Raw genomic sequence first — 16051 nt, 5'->3', positions numbered from 1 at the left:
TTATTTTTTCCATCTAAATCTCAATAATTTCCAGTTTTCGGATTTTTCCCTCTATATACACCTAATAGTCTACCTTCATGCCAAATATCAAGTTTCGAAGTGATCTAGAAGTGGGTTAGGTTTTTGGTCTAAAACTATTAATTATTTTTTTTCCCTCGAAATATCAATAATTTCCAGTTTTCAGATTTTTTCCTCTATATACACCTAATAGTCTATCTTGGTGCCAAATATCAAGTTTCTAAGTGATCTAGAAGTGGGTTAGGTTTTTGGTCTGTAAGTATTAATTATTTTTTTTCCATCGAAATATCAATAATTTCCACTTTTCAGATTTTTCCCTCTATATACACCTAATAGTCTACCTTGATGCCAAATTTCAAGTTTCTAGGTCATCTGGAAGTGGGTTAGGTTTATGATCTATATGTCAGTCAGTCACAAAAATGCCGGTTTTTAAACGTTAATTTACGAGTAACTGTTTGAGCTACGTTTATGAAAATTTGTATTTTGGACAAGCTAAGGGGCTTGAATACATGTGCCAAATTTTATTAGTGTAGGTTAAGTAGGTTTCAAGGTGTGAAGGGGTCAAAAGTAGCTCGAAATGGTTCGTGTAATATTACACACGGTTGCTGCGTCGCCAGTTCCTTTTTCTTTGAACTTGGCTGGACACGCTACCGCGTGTCTAGATCCCCAGTAGATTGTGAGCATATAATGAAACAAACTGAAAATTGACAATATAATCTATATGGCCACGAGTAGGTATAACTTTGGTTTTATACATACCATTTACTAAGTAATACCATAACTATGTCATCTAAATTATACCGTCCTTTGCCTGCCCTTCTGGCCCGGACAGTACCAAGTTTCCTTAAGTCCCCAGCGCTCTTCCAACTCCGACAACTATCATTCGGGTTCCCCAAACAGTACAAGCAGCCAGGTTCTAAGAACTTCCGAAGTCCCTTCCACCTTTTACGGCACCACTGGGAGCTAACTCCGTTGCTAGCGTGTGTAGTCTTCGATGTGTTTCTCATTGGTATGGCTACGTATAACAGCTTAGCACATAGGGTACGTAGAAAGTGTAGAATCTATTACCTATAATATTATTGCGGCGCTATGCGACGTAAGCGCCTGCCGCCATAAGGTACCTTTTGCCGTGGAACGTCACATATCTTTACTATTTCATATCTAGTGAATCTCTAATTCATTTCCCGAATTGCGCCGACAGTTATGAAACTTATGAAATATGATATAGGCATCTTCAATACAAGAGTGATTATGTAGTTGGCGTTAAAAAAACTAGTGAGCTTAGTACATCCATGTTTTCAGGTGGATGTCCAGCTCACAGAGCACAGTTGGAACTCTATTTCTCGCCGCATGAACTTGCGCGAGCCAACCGTACACAAGCTCCTAGTTCTCAACCAGGATTATGAGCCCTGGCCTGAGATGCAGGATGTTCTTGATAAGATGGCTGAGAAGGAAGCCAAGCCTTGAGCTCTGAGGAGTCGAGGAAAATAAGGATTTTATGATAACCTATTCTTTTGAAATAAAAATGTTATATGTACGAACATATGGTTTTATTAATTACGAACGTTATCAAAATATGTTTTTAATGACTTAATATAACTGTACTTAATATCGATTGATCGCATGCGGCGATAGTTACCCAGTGAGACTTCATCAATATTCTGTCAAAAATATTTTTTTTAATTTGGTGCTAGTTTAGTGTGACAGAACAGAACCAAAGTTAGAGGAGAGAGTGTCAATATAAACGCCATAGGTATTTACATAGATTTTTTATGATATTCCCACACTTTGTCATGGCAAATGCCATTAGCTTGGTCTGATCTATTAATGACCGTGCAATGTTTGTGTCCGTTTAGTCTCCACTGAAATCTACCTAATGACAAAAATATATAAGCGGACGAGGTGTTTTAAAATGATCTAAAAGCGACGGCATCATGTCAATTAACTGGCCCGCTTAGCTACTTCTGCTGCTGACTGTAGGTACTTTACTCATGTGGAAAGTATAATAATATTACTAAACTATTTGAACAAATTAAATTATTTCTGAAAAATATTTTAATTTGTTTTTATCAAGTAGAAACACTACTATATAAATTATAAACTAATAAATGTCATATACTAAGAAAAAGTGACCAAGGCCTCTAGTGCCCCAGGCTGGAATCGAACCAGCGTCCTCTGCTATCGCGGCAGGTGCCTAAGCCACTCGGCCACCGGGTCACAGCGGCATAGGTCAATTTTTCCAAGTATATGCACTTCTAGAGAATACTTCACTTTTAGAGATGGCTAGGGGGCGCCATAAGCCTTCAGTAAGAAGTGCATATACTTGGAAAATTTGACCTATGTCGCTGTGACCCGGTGGCCGAGTGGCTTAGGCACCTGCCGCGATAAAAGAGGACGCTGGTTCGACTCCAGCCTGGGGCACTAGAGGCCTTGGTCACTTTTTCTTAGTATATGACATTTATTAGAGTTTATAATAATATTGTTACCTCTTTGTACTAGCATGACTATACATATAATTTACGTACGTCAAATCTTTTTTTAATTTTTTTAATCTTTATTGAAAAAAAAGGGTATTTTCACATGTGAAAATGTCACCCTTATTGTGACATAGCAAAACAAATGAACTACTTATACCTACAGATGGACTTACAGCTGAGTTGAGTGAGAGTGAGTTGAGTACGGAACCCTATAAAAGTTCGTGTTTATAAAACTGGAAGCTTTATGTTCAAAGTTTTGAAATTGGTGATATAAAAAAAAACATTTATCACCAAGATGTCTGGCCTCATGCGAGGTGCATGTGCATGTGCATAGACTCACAGAGTCACGGAAACCATAAAATAGATTTCAAACTGAAACATTCCACAAAAATCCACAGACACAAATAAAGCAAACGCTGGTGAATTGAAAGTGTATATATAAAGCTTCAGGCTGGGGGCAGTGCTATCTGATATTAGAGATCTCAACCTGATTTATTGAAATTATATATCATACATACTTACCTCAAGGGATAAAACATTAACACTTTCGCAACCGGGCAAAAAACGGCGAACTACCCCAGAAACCGGTCGTCTATATCTGCGTACAAAACAACCCGCTGGGCGGGTTGTCCGGCATCTGAGTAAAGTTTACGAGTGCCCGAGAGTCGGGTACGCGGTGTCGAATGTGTTAATTCACTTGCACCATCCTACTAATCCGGATTTAACCGGTTAAACCGTTAACCCATTGTCAAATTGTACTGGGTATACATGGTAACTCCAGGTTTAACCGGTTAACCCCGGGTTAGTGCAAGTGGAACTGGCCATAGGCGCTAGTCACGACACGTTGTCGTTTTGCCTCTAGGAAGCATTTCCGCTACATACCGGGAAATCCATGTTATCGGCTACGACGTAGCGCCCGTAGCTCAGCGGTGGTGTGTGTGCGTGCGCGTCGATCGTGTCAAGTTCATTTATATCAATAACAACCCAACTAGCAAAATCACGCTAACAACAGTCTCTAGACTACAATTTTGTCGCTCTTATATTGATTTTATATCATCGTATTAGCCCGGGTTTGGGCACAAAGCATAAGCGTATTTATTTTAATATCGTTCTAATATCAGTCTAATTGAATGTTGTTTGCATTCACAATAATCTTTTTCAAAACTATATTAAGCTGCTTTAGGCTAATATCGCTTTTACGTAAGTATCTTGTAAGCCTACATAGGCTTATATTGGTCGTACGTAAGTATCTTGTAAGCCTACATAGGCTTATATTGGTAGAACGTAAGTATCTTGTAAGCCTACATAGGCTTATATTGGTCGAACGTTAGAATCTTGTAAGCCTAAATAAGCTTATTTTGGTTTGAAACATTCTATTTGTGAAGTATAAATATACGGGTGAAATTAACTGCAACGTGACAAAAACATATTAGTGTAAGTGTTTATCAACATTTTTATGAATTATGTTTAAATATAATAACGTGCTGTTTATCATCGTCTGTTTATGTTTCAGGGTAAGTATTCACATGGGAAAATATTATTTATTGTAAAGTAGACCCAGGGGGGCAATTCCAGAAGGCACATTTGACGTTTCGTGGGAATATCCAGTTGACGCGGATAATTCGTCACTTGTCGAATTGCGTACACTTGCCATCTGTCAGTGAACTATATCCTCACTAGAGGTGGGGCGTTGTACTGAAATAGTTTTTGGGACAGGTTTTTCTTAATGGACGACTTTTTGTTTGTCGAGTATTTAAAAGCACGGACTTTAATTTTCAAAATATAACAAATATGAAGTTGCCAACACCTCGTACCTCCATTCTTACCTTTACTTTAAGTAAAATATTTTTTTGTTAACTGACAGTCGTACGGGTATCTGTTGGATCAAAAAATAATGGAAATAATTTTTACATTGTTAATATGTCATTTGATTAATGGCCTTGACTCAAAACGTCACGATACGTCGGATCCCTACTAATGAAAAGTCGATATTTGCATAAATAACCCTTATTTGTAAGACGCTTAAGTACGGTAAACACTTAAATTGCCTATTTGGGGTGGTACACGTAAAACTGGTATTTTCATAGAAACGTACTTTTGGTACGCATTTTGCCAACGTGTCCCAGCTCTAGTTAGGATCGCAATGGATCGCAAGTTGTTGCATTTGACAGCGTGCGATCGTAACTGTCAATGAAATCACATCATCACTAGACTTTTTTGTCGATGGGTATGGCCGCCATATTTGGATTTATGACATTCAAAAGGGAATCCTACGGCATAGAGTAAACTGCATTCTTATTTTTCTACAATATTTTGATTCTTCTACTGGACGCAAGATGGAGTTAGCATCTTGGCTTTATAAAAATAAACCGCAAGAACATGATATGCAGTTGCGTGTGGTTGCGTGGGTGTAGATCTATCATGAAAACGAACATGACTGTGACAATTGTCTATGATTAAAAAAATAATTGACAAATATCATAAAGCAATACATATACTCAAAAATGGCAAAAAGAAAACAGATTTATTATAAACATACTTACAAATGATATAGGTAAAAAGTTTGATTTGTAAACCAATGGTCGTGGGTCCTAACCCCGGCTATTATTAACAATGAACTTGTTGTAACTATCTTAACCGATTGCTTTTCGGTGAAGTAAAATATCACGAGGAAGACGGAGTAGCTACTATAAGGTATAATATATATTTTTCCCCTCTGGGTTAGATGTCAGGGAGAGATAGTGAAGAATGCCTGAAAATAAGCATTTATTGTGTTGTTAGACTAGTTTTCTTTTATAAAATTTTTAATTGTCACAACAGCAAGCTAAAAGCCCTAAGCCATGAGCCAGGGTATGTTAGGTGCAGGTAGGGTTTGCACGACGGATCCGAAATGTATGGGAATATCCGCGGATCCGGATCCAGATCCGGATAATTTCATACATTTCGGATCCGGATTGCAATCCCTAGGTGCAGGCTTAGGGGCTAATCTCGAGGAAACCGGAGCTTCGGCGACTAGCTGCCAACTTTCCCAACTCACTTTTACATCAGCTCCTTTGATTAATAAATTCAGGTAAAATTCGTAAGAACTAGTGCCTGTGCCATACTCTACATTGGACGCTATGCCTAATTAGTTGTTATTAATGTTGAATTTTCAATGGCATATAAGACACCGGTCGTATACCGACTTAGAAATTTGGATTTTCTCAGTTTGAATGAATAGCAAACTGGAGAGTTTTAGATTAATTTAAAACTTTACTTATTATTCATTTTAGGTATTTTGTGAAGAAAGGTCTTCACAGACATTGACAGAAAATCGGGAAACACCGGCCAGGTGCGTCAGACCACGCAAAATGGAGGATTCCATGCCTACTTATTTTACCATGTATATCCATATATCATTAAAATACCGTTTCTTCGCAGCACTACACTTCAGTCCTTTTATTAGAAAAGTAATATGTTTACTTGTTTAGGTACCTATATGTAAGTAATTTTGTTCTGTGAAACTTATTGTTTGTGTTACGAGACTTACGAGTAGGTAACTTTGGCACAATAAAGCCTAGATCTCAATAAGGCCTAGTTTACCCTCTGGGTTGGAAGGTCAGAAGGCAGTCGCTTTCGTAAAAACTGGTGCCTACGCCCATTATTGGGATTAGTTGTCAAGTAGACCCCAGGCTCTCTCTCATGAACCGTGGCAATTATGCCGGGATAACACAATAAAGAATATTTGGCTAAATAGTTAAATCCTTATTTGATTAGACTCGTGTATTTAACCTACTCGTATTTTGCCACCTAGAAGGCTCGAATTGGTTGTTATTTGTGGCTTTCCATAAAATAAGGGCACGTCTTTATGCTTCAAGTGCAATAAGGACGTTTTCATCTGAAATTCCAATAGAAATTGGACTAAATTGAACCAAACGCCACATTTTTACAAGTTTTTATGTAGTTTCACTTTCACCTGTCCCGTTGTCTGTTTGTAACAATCAAACCTAAAGACCCAAGTAATCAAGTTTTCACAGATGTTCCGAATAAATATAGTTTTTTCAAAGGACTGTCTCATTTCAATCGTATACAGAGACAATCATAGGTACTATCTTTGTCTTACACATTACACTAGTACTAGCATCCAAAAGAAAAGGACGACTATAGTTTTCCCGGTTCTTACTGACTGATAAATTGGTTTGACCAACTATATAACATTGATGGATCAAGGCGGTTTGTTTACAGAGGGCTTGCGGCGAAACCCGAAAATCGAAATTTCGTTATCTGCCACTCTATCGCTCGGATATGCAAGAGTGATAGAGAGGCAGTTAACAAAATTTGGAATTTCGTGTTTCACGGTAGGCCCATTGTTTGTGGTATTTTTTCCGCAAAGACGAAGTACGCACGATAAACGCCAAAAAGTTAGTATTTAAATGTTTATGATATTCATTTAAATCGTAGTTGGTGGTTCTTGCTTGTGTGAGTTATAATGTCACTGTACCATCACGTGCGTACTCAACCTTCACGTTATAATTTTTATTTTTTTAAATATTAACGCTGTCATAGTAACGAAAATAATAAACACGTCAATCGAAGTAAAGAATTTAATATCCAAGAAAAAAATGCTGAATATGTAAAGCATCATTTATTATAGAATTAAAATGATATACCAATTATACGGGTTACATCTTAAAAAAGATGATTATCTTGGAAAGGATACACAGGTGAACAAAGTTAAGGTAAAATAGGTAAGTACATAATTCACTCGGCTTGCCTGGCCCACGCATGCTGCACCTACCACGACCACAGCCCGTAGAAACGTGGGGGCCCGTAGAGGCAACGCGTGCTAGGCCCCTGGCGTGGCGGCCTAGCACGCGTTGCCTCTATGAGGAGCTGTCAAAGCGCCTTAAGGCCTGCGCAAACCGGCGGAGCGCAGCGCAGATCACTTTAAAATAAAATTATCAATGTATTTTCTTCCCTATTTCAATTACCTTCAGGTATAAATTTAAATGCTTTGAGACCGACTTCGGAGCATCACGGAGGATTGTTACTCCGTGGCATCGAGGAGCACGTTAGAGGATACCACGGCGGTAGGCGCCGGCATGCCGCGGCATCCCCCGGCATGCGCCGAGGCCTCCCGCGGCGTGCGCCGGAGTAGCGCCGGGACGACGGGGGAGAACTCGTGCACACTAGTCACTAATCCCTTGTGATAGAGTACACGCGGCGGCATGCCGCGGCATTTCCCGGCCTGCGCCAAAGTGCTCTCTGGTGCGCCGGCCGCCAGCGCTTGGGCTGTGCGCGCTCGCGATATCGCGGGGGATTTCACCTCGCCGGTGTGCGCTGCGCGGCGTAAATCCTCCTCGGTGATCTGCGCTGCGCTCCGCCGGTTTGCGCTGGCCTTTATACCTATATGCTTCTGGTAATGCTCTAGGTAATGGGACGAACATCCACTTTGGTGGACACGTTCAGAAAAAGGAGAATATTATACAATGAGCTTTATTTCCATATGACCTAAGACTCTTTCGAAGATTTCAGAAACCAATATCCAGCAAGCACCGTCTGGCTTTCCGCTTGGAAGATATGGAAATACAATGCACGTACCTACATATATAAATATGTGTAATCATGTGCCGAAGCATATTAAGTTATTAAGAGGAAAGGGGATGACCGGTTCTCCATACAAACGTAGTCCCCATTTTCCTCTCTGGATATTTATATTATGGAATATAGGTAGTTAGCCATCAACAAACTGTAGTGCCCAATGCATTTTGCTACATTGTACAAATTTAGATTTCAGCTTGTCAGGTTTTGGCATTATTTTCTTCCATCAATCCCACGTTCTTCAGTGTTCATGTGTACAGATTTTTTCAGTTTCAGGAACGCGTGAAAATCGAAAGTTTAAATAAAAGAGAAGAAATTTCCGATGGCTGTGGGAATGTAACAAAATTTTAAAGTAGCGATTTAAGATAATCAATCATCTACAAACACGTTTTCGGCCACAGCGAATACGTTCACCACTAAGAATGTCGGTGGTGCACTCTCAAAGTAAAAAAAATGAGTAAGTAAATATTAACTATTAAGCTCATTACACGAATTGTCTAACAGTTACAAAAAATAAACTACATACTTATTGGGAAAAATATTTTGTTTGTCGATAATAGGTAGTTGAAATTTACTAAGCACTGTAAGTTTAGGGTTCCGTAGCAATAATGGCAAAAACGGAACACTAACAGTTTCGTCATGCATCTGTCTGTCTGTCCATATGTCACAGCAATTTTACTCAAAACTATAAGATAATGAAGGTAAGGTCACTGTGGGCAAGTCCGTCTACAAGGCAAGCCCGGCAACATCAAAGAGATACCTAATCACTACGTTTTAAGAGACGGGACTTCCATACTAGCGACTGGAATCAGTTTTTGTCAGTCTGTGTGTGAGTTTGGTTCTCCAACCATACCAACATGTACGACAAAGAACTGTCAAAGAACAATAGTACCAACATAACAGAGTCCAGGGCTCGGAACCGGTATTGATATACCGGTTAATATCGTTCATAAACCGTTATATTATTTCGTTCATTAATAAACCGGTTAATTGATGGAACGCGAACTTTAAAATTTAGTTCTCTCTTCTAACCGGTTAGTTGAGAGAACCAAATGTTTTCGTTCTCGAGGAACGATATAATACCGGTTAATCTCAGCCGTCTACAATATTAATACATTATCCGGCTACCCGCTCTAAGTACTCGATCTCGATGTTGACTTGACGGTGCTGCTTGCTGACTGAATTGTTTATTTTTAGGGTTCCGTACCCAAAGGGTAAAACTATTACTAAGACTTCGCTGTCCGTCCGTCCGTCCGTCTGTCTGTCACCAGGCTGTATCTCACGAACCGTGATAGCTAGACAGTTGAAATTTTCACAGATGATGTATTTCTGTTGCCGCTATAACAACAAATACTAAAAACAGAATAAAATAAAGATTTAAATGGGGCTCCCATACAACAAACGTGATTTTTGACCAAAGTTAAGCAACGTCGGGCGTGGTCAGTACTTGGATGGGTGACCGTTTTTTTTTTGCATTTTTTTTTCCGTTTTTTTTTTTGCATTATGGTACGGAACCATTGGTGCGCGAGTCCGACTCGCACTTGCCCGGTTTTTCTTATTTATACTTTTTGGGCGTGTAAGTTTTGTACTGTTGGTGTTGGTGGTGTTATGTTACATTTAAAATGGATTCACAAAGTTGTAAATATATTCCGGACAGTCAACCATTTTTCAATGAAGAAGAGACCGATAATTTCGATTCTGACAACTGTAAGTAAAATAAGTGGGTACACATTTTTTTGATAATCCTAGTCTGAAAGGATATAACGCTCTGAATTGTATTAGCAGCTTCTCCTCCTCTCCTCCTTGCATTTTGTATGCAAATTAAAAAGAATATTAAATGTTGGTGGACGTAATTAAGCAAACAATGCTGACACGCTGGCGTGCAAATTATTTATTGTCTATAGATATTCATTTTGAATTTTGTTAATCCTTTTTAACCGAGTTCCAAATCCCAAAGGAGGAGGTTATCAATTCGATTGTATGTTTTTTTTTTATGTTTGTTACTCCATATCTCCGTCATTAGTGTCATTACTTAATTACTGGACCGATTTTGAAAATTATTTTATGATTGTACGTATATGCATACAGATTGGTCCCGTTTTTGTCAAAACCCAGTTCTGATGATGGGATCCATGAGGAATCGAGGGAACTCCTCAAATCTTAAGGGCATACATATAGTGATTTTTGGGTTTTTATCAACAAATTAAGCATATACATCCAAAAAAGTGACATTTGATGAAGTGGAACTGCTGATGATGATCAGAACGGTACTCTTCAACGACGCATAGTTCACGTTTGGCGATTTGTCGTCTTCGTTATGTTTGTTAAGCAAGTTAAGTTTTTAAGCCACATTTTTGTCAAGCTCGAGTTCTGATGACGGGATCCATGAGGAATCGAGGGAACTCCTCAAATCTTAAAGGCATGCGTATAGAGATTTTTGTATTTACATCAAAAAATCAAGCATTTTCATTAAAAACTGTCGCATTTGATGAAGTGGAACTGCTGATGATGACTAGAACAGAACTCTTTAACGACGCATAGTTCACGTTTGGTGATTTCGAATTTCGATTTTGACTTGGACTGCGACCCGGACGCGAAACCAGAACCGGACTCATACCCGGATCCGGTTCGGACCTGGACCCGGACCTGGACTCGGACCCGGATTCGGACCCGGACTCGGACCCCGGACTCGGACCCGGACTCGGACCCGGACACGGACCCGGAACAGGATTCGGACCCGAGCTCGGAACCGGACTCGGACCCGGACTCGGACCCGAACTCGGACCCGGACACGGACCCGGAACAGGATTCAGACCCGAGCTCGGAACCGGACTCGGACCCGGACTCGGACCCGAACTCGGACCCGGACTCAGACTCGGACCCGGACTCGGACCCGGACTCGGACCCGGACTCGGACTCGGAACCGAACTCGGACCCGGACTCGGACCCGGACACGAACCCGGACTCGGAACCGAACTCGGACCCGGATTCGGAACCGGACTCGGACCCGGACTTGAACCCGGACTTGGACTCGGACCCGGACCCGGCCTCGGACTCGGACTCGGACTCGGACCCGGACTCGGACCCGGACTTGGACTCGGACCCGGACTCGGACCCGGACCTTGACCCGGATAACCACTATGATACCTTAGGAAAATCTATTAGAAATGTGCAGTCCAGCGGGAGTCGGACTTAATTACTTCGTTTTTGATCCGACCCTACGGGTTTTTCACTCACGTTTCACATAAAAAATACATTGTTAAAAATTGTGTAATGTTACATTTCTAATGTACGAACGGAACCCTTGCAACGCGAGTCTGACTCGTACTTGGCCGGTTTTTTTTTAAATTTTCAAGCAGATGGGCTAATTGATGGTGGCAAATATGAAACTGATTAGTTTTCTTGTATAAATAAATAATTGGTTGATTTTAATCAATAATAAAAATAATTAATAATACCTTCTTCTATAATCATTCTAAAGCTGCTATAAAAAAAAATATTAAATAAAATTATAAAATAAAACATCTGAAACTATTATTTATTAACAAACAGGAAAAACATGTAACAAACATACACTAATTAATTAATAAGTAGAAAAGTAATAAAAAAACAATAAACAAAAAACACATATTTCGGCGCACACAGCGTACTGCAGGACGCAAAAGGATTCCTACGCAGCGATACGCTTCGCTTTTTCGAGGAAAGCACTGATATTCTGCCGGTTACAAATAATAATACTCATTTTATCTTGCTGCGACGTTTTCAATTTAACCGGTTTATTTCGTTCCTCAAGAGAGCGTAATTGGTGTAAACCGTTATTTCAAAAGAACAGTTCTTTAACCGGTAACCGCAAACGGAAACGAAATCCATTTCGTTCCCGGGCAAATGAACGAAACCGGTTTGAGCGTTGAGAACGGTTTCCGAGCCCTGTAACAGACTTAAATAGTGTAGTATGCTACATGCTTGCGTATTTTATCGATATCGATAAATTGGGGAGGGTTGAAACATAGGCCTGGTTAGGCATAGGTTAGAATCGATCACTGCGCACGACGGCCTTTCAGTCCTGCTTGTGACCAGTTAGAACTGTTTGACGGGATGACGAATAGGAACAGATTTGCCGTGTGACCAATAGCTACAAAACTATGATGTGACTTAATGACTGACGCTGACGCTTTTGTGATGATGCTGATGATGTGACTTTTTTTTGAGAACTCAATTTACTTGTGAAGAATTGAAACAAATAATTTCGCTTTTGGCGGTGTGACAGGTTATAACAAAATTTTGGTGTGACGAGTTGATGCCTGAATCCTTTTCGCATGGTGTTAGGTACTTTATTAAATTTTGATCTCAGTAAATTAAAAGAAACGATTGAAATTCAGTTTAAATGACTATTGATCCTTTATTTCGGAAATCAAAAAAATAATTACCTACGTGTAATTATTTGCCAAAAAAGGTTTACCACCCCATTTTCGTAGTATATGGCCTATATGGGCGACTTGCCTTTGTATTAGAAAAATGGTGTTTCTATTTCTAATCTACACCCCATATTAACAAGTTTAAAGTACACTTTTCATTGTCTTGATTCGTTCCTTTTAGGAATTTGACTACGAACATAATATACGCACCCATAGATTGGCTGATATCATTACTAGACGGACTTCCCTTAAACTGCACGGGAAGTCCGTCTACTCGCCAAATTAAAAAAAAAAACTATTGTTTTTGCTTAATTTGTGTTTGAAATGATCTGTCACTAAAGCTAAACTATTAATCGAACGAGCGAGCGAAGCGAAGTACTTACATTCGACTTTGAACACGCGGCTGGCTAGGGGCACGTCCTGGCATTTCGATGTTTTTAAGCTGAATGGCAGAAGATAGTTTGATACTCAATAACTTAAGTAAATTTGTTCTAATTTAAATGAAATTAGGTAAACGTGTAGTCGAGGGCATTATATATTTTAGTCATTAAATTATGAGCAGGCCCGATCAAGGGGTTATTGAGCTAGAAGAGCTTAGAAGGCCAAAAAGCTGTTTGTAAGAGGTCTTGCTATTCTGGTCATTTTAATTGCAAGAAACATGGTCGAGTTTAGTATCAAATGAAAGTGCTTGGTTTACACTTTTATAATATCGTTTTTAAATTTACCATTTTGGAATAATTAGCAAGATAAAAATAAAATAAACATAAGTATTTGACATTTGACAGGAAATGTTTCAGGTTAGCACAGATACAGTTTATTTTTATCTCTATGGTGGTGACTTAAGTCCAGGGGAGGGACAGCCGTATACAAAGCCCTTTATTCGAAAAAATAGCGCCATCTATATTATTATTATTTTTTTTTTTTTTTTAAACTTTATTGCACATACAAAAAGTACAACAGGCGGACTTAATGCCGTTATAGGCATTCTCTACCAGTCAACCATAGGGCGAAACAGAAAAGAGTCCATGTGGGTGCAGTGAGAAATAAACAGAAAAAAAACGTAACTTTTGAGCGAAGTAAAATATCAACATTCTAAATAAATACCTACTATATATAATTATGTTATACCTTATGACTACGAGTACACTAAATACATACATATATATATACATACATACATATAAACAAGGATATATACAAATACATATAATTGCACGTGCGTTAAGGGTTACCTACCTACTAATTCCTACTGTGCCTGCCTTAGCAGGTGGTTATAAAGCAAACGTTTGAAAGTTAACTTGCTTGGAGCCTGTCTGATCGTCAGAGGGAGCGAATTCCAGAGGCGGATTGCTTGTACGGTGAAGGAAGAAGAGAGAAAACCACTATGGTGAGGAAATACCGAAAGTTTAAGAGAGCGGGAGGAACGAAGTTCACAACCCGGGCGAGGGGTTACAAAACTGAATCTACATTTAAGATAACTGGGAGCAGATGGCTCGAACAGTATTGAAAAAAGCAAACAAAGAATTCTGAAAGTCCTACGCTGCCGAATAGGGAGCCAGTTAAGCTGGCGACGGTAATGAGATATGTGGTCGTACTTGCGTAGACCGAAAATAAAACGAATGCCGTTATTGAGCAAGCGATCGAGCCTGTTAAGTGAACTCTGTAAAATGTTTGTCGTGCACACATCGGCGTAATCGATGAGCGGTAGTATTACTTAACGCTAAACTTTTTTTTGTTAATATGGCTTCACTTTATTTCGTCAGAACGTCTTAAAAGTCTTGTATCCAGGGCATGAAACAAACAAATAAACATCTGATAGAACAGATTATTTATCGCGTTGCCATACTTGCCATGGAGGCAATTGTCACAAAAAAACAACTTTGTCGAATAAAACTCAAAATATTATAACACCGTATTTATAGTCTGTACTACGACATAATTCATATAAATAAAAATACTTTCAGTTTTACAATGTTAAAAGAAACAAAGTTTTCATACGCCATCACAGTTGCTGAGAACTTTATTATCAGAAAATTCAGAAAAAATCAGGGCGGGTAGATTCACAACCTGTGCTGCGTTCAATTGTGTTTCGTGGTCAATTGTGTGTTATTCCAGCCGTGTATGATAGGTATTTTATTTACATCAACAGTCAAGTTAAAAGTACCTGTTTTCGTGTATTAATAAATATCCTGAAGCCTTTCTTCAAAGTCGAAGTTTTTTACGTTCGCAACATAGGTCCTTAGACGCTATTTATGCCCCTTCACCCCTGATATTGACGTTGATGTTTCTGGTTAAGAATTACAGATGGCGCTTCAAAATTGATGCAAAAAAGTTCCACGAGAAGGTCTCTTTGTCCTATACAGGGTGTCCCTAGCCATTGGACAAAGCCGAAATGTACATATGCATCAGGGTATATAGAACCAGTATACAAAGTATCATAACAATCGGTGTAGCGGTTACGAATAAATTAACAAATTACAATTTTTTTACTTTGGAGCAACCTCTGTGTTAATAGCTCCTGAGGTAATAAATAGTATAAAACCTTCTTGGACCGTTTTGATTATCTTTTTTATTTATGACATTAATAAGATTCTGACTTTTGACAAATGTCATCATTGTCGCACATTTTCAAATAAAATGCCAAAAGCACTGCCAATGATTAATAACAATTAACACGCGTTCGACAAGGATGACGGTCAGGGCATGAAGTTATCTAGATCCGAATTGTCAAATGTGACAGCGCTATCCTGTTTTGCCAGTAATGTAAACAGAATTACCCGAACGTCTGAAATTTCTTTCGTGAATCGGAAGATATCGCTAACGAATAATTAAAATTGACGTGTTATTGTAAAATTTAAGATAAAATACATTATAAATGAAAATTATAAAATTATAAAGAAATATTTTAAGTTATTAACCATAGCTATAATGTACCCATGTAACATGTTATGTTGAAATAAAGTGGCAATGTTATTGTGACGTAGGCCCGTGTCACTCTGGGAATAGAAGATCATGTTTTATTAGACCATGATTAAAATAATAATAACCGTTAGAGCATTTCTGAGAAGTAACCCTACGTGGGATATCAGGGTTTGTCCAATGGCTAAGGTCACCCTGTATATAGATGGTCAAGCAAATCTTGTCAGTAGAAAAAGGCGTGAAATTCAAATTTTGTATCAGACGATATCCCTTCGCGCCTACATTTTTCAAATTTTGTTCTATATATAGATGGTCAAGCAAATCTTGTCAGTAGAAAAAGGCGTGAAATTCAAATTTTGTATCGGACGATATCCCTTCGCGCCTACATTTTTCAAATTTGCCGCCTTTTTCTACTGACAAGATCTGCTTGACCAACTATATTATACATACTACTCTTTGCTTAAATCTGTCAGTTGCCGCCTATAGTGCGACATAAAATAGTAGAAATTAAATAAAATGGAACTCAAAAATGTCCATACTAAATTGTTGCCATGTGTAAGCATTTTACGTCAAAAATGTGACAGTTACGTAGAAACTGGCGCCCTCATTTATTTTCTATTATTTTATGTCACTATACGAGTA

Source organism: Cydia splendana, chromosome 8, assembly GCF_910591565.1.
Source record: "Cydia splendana chromosome 8, ilCydSple1.2, whole genome shotgun sequence".
Taxonomy (NCBI): domain Eukaryota; kingdom Metazoa; phylum Arthropoda; class Insecta; order Lepidoptera; family Tortricidae; genus Cydia; species Cydia splendana.
The sequence above is the reverse complement of the archived record's forward strand: the minus strand, read 5'-3'. Positions refer to the sequence as shown.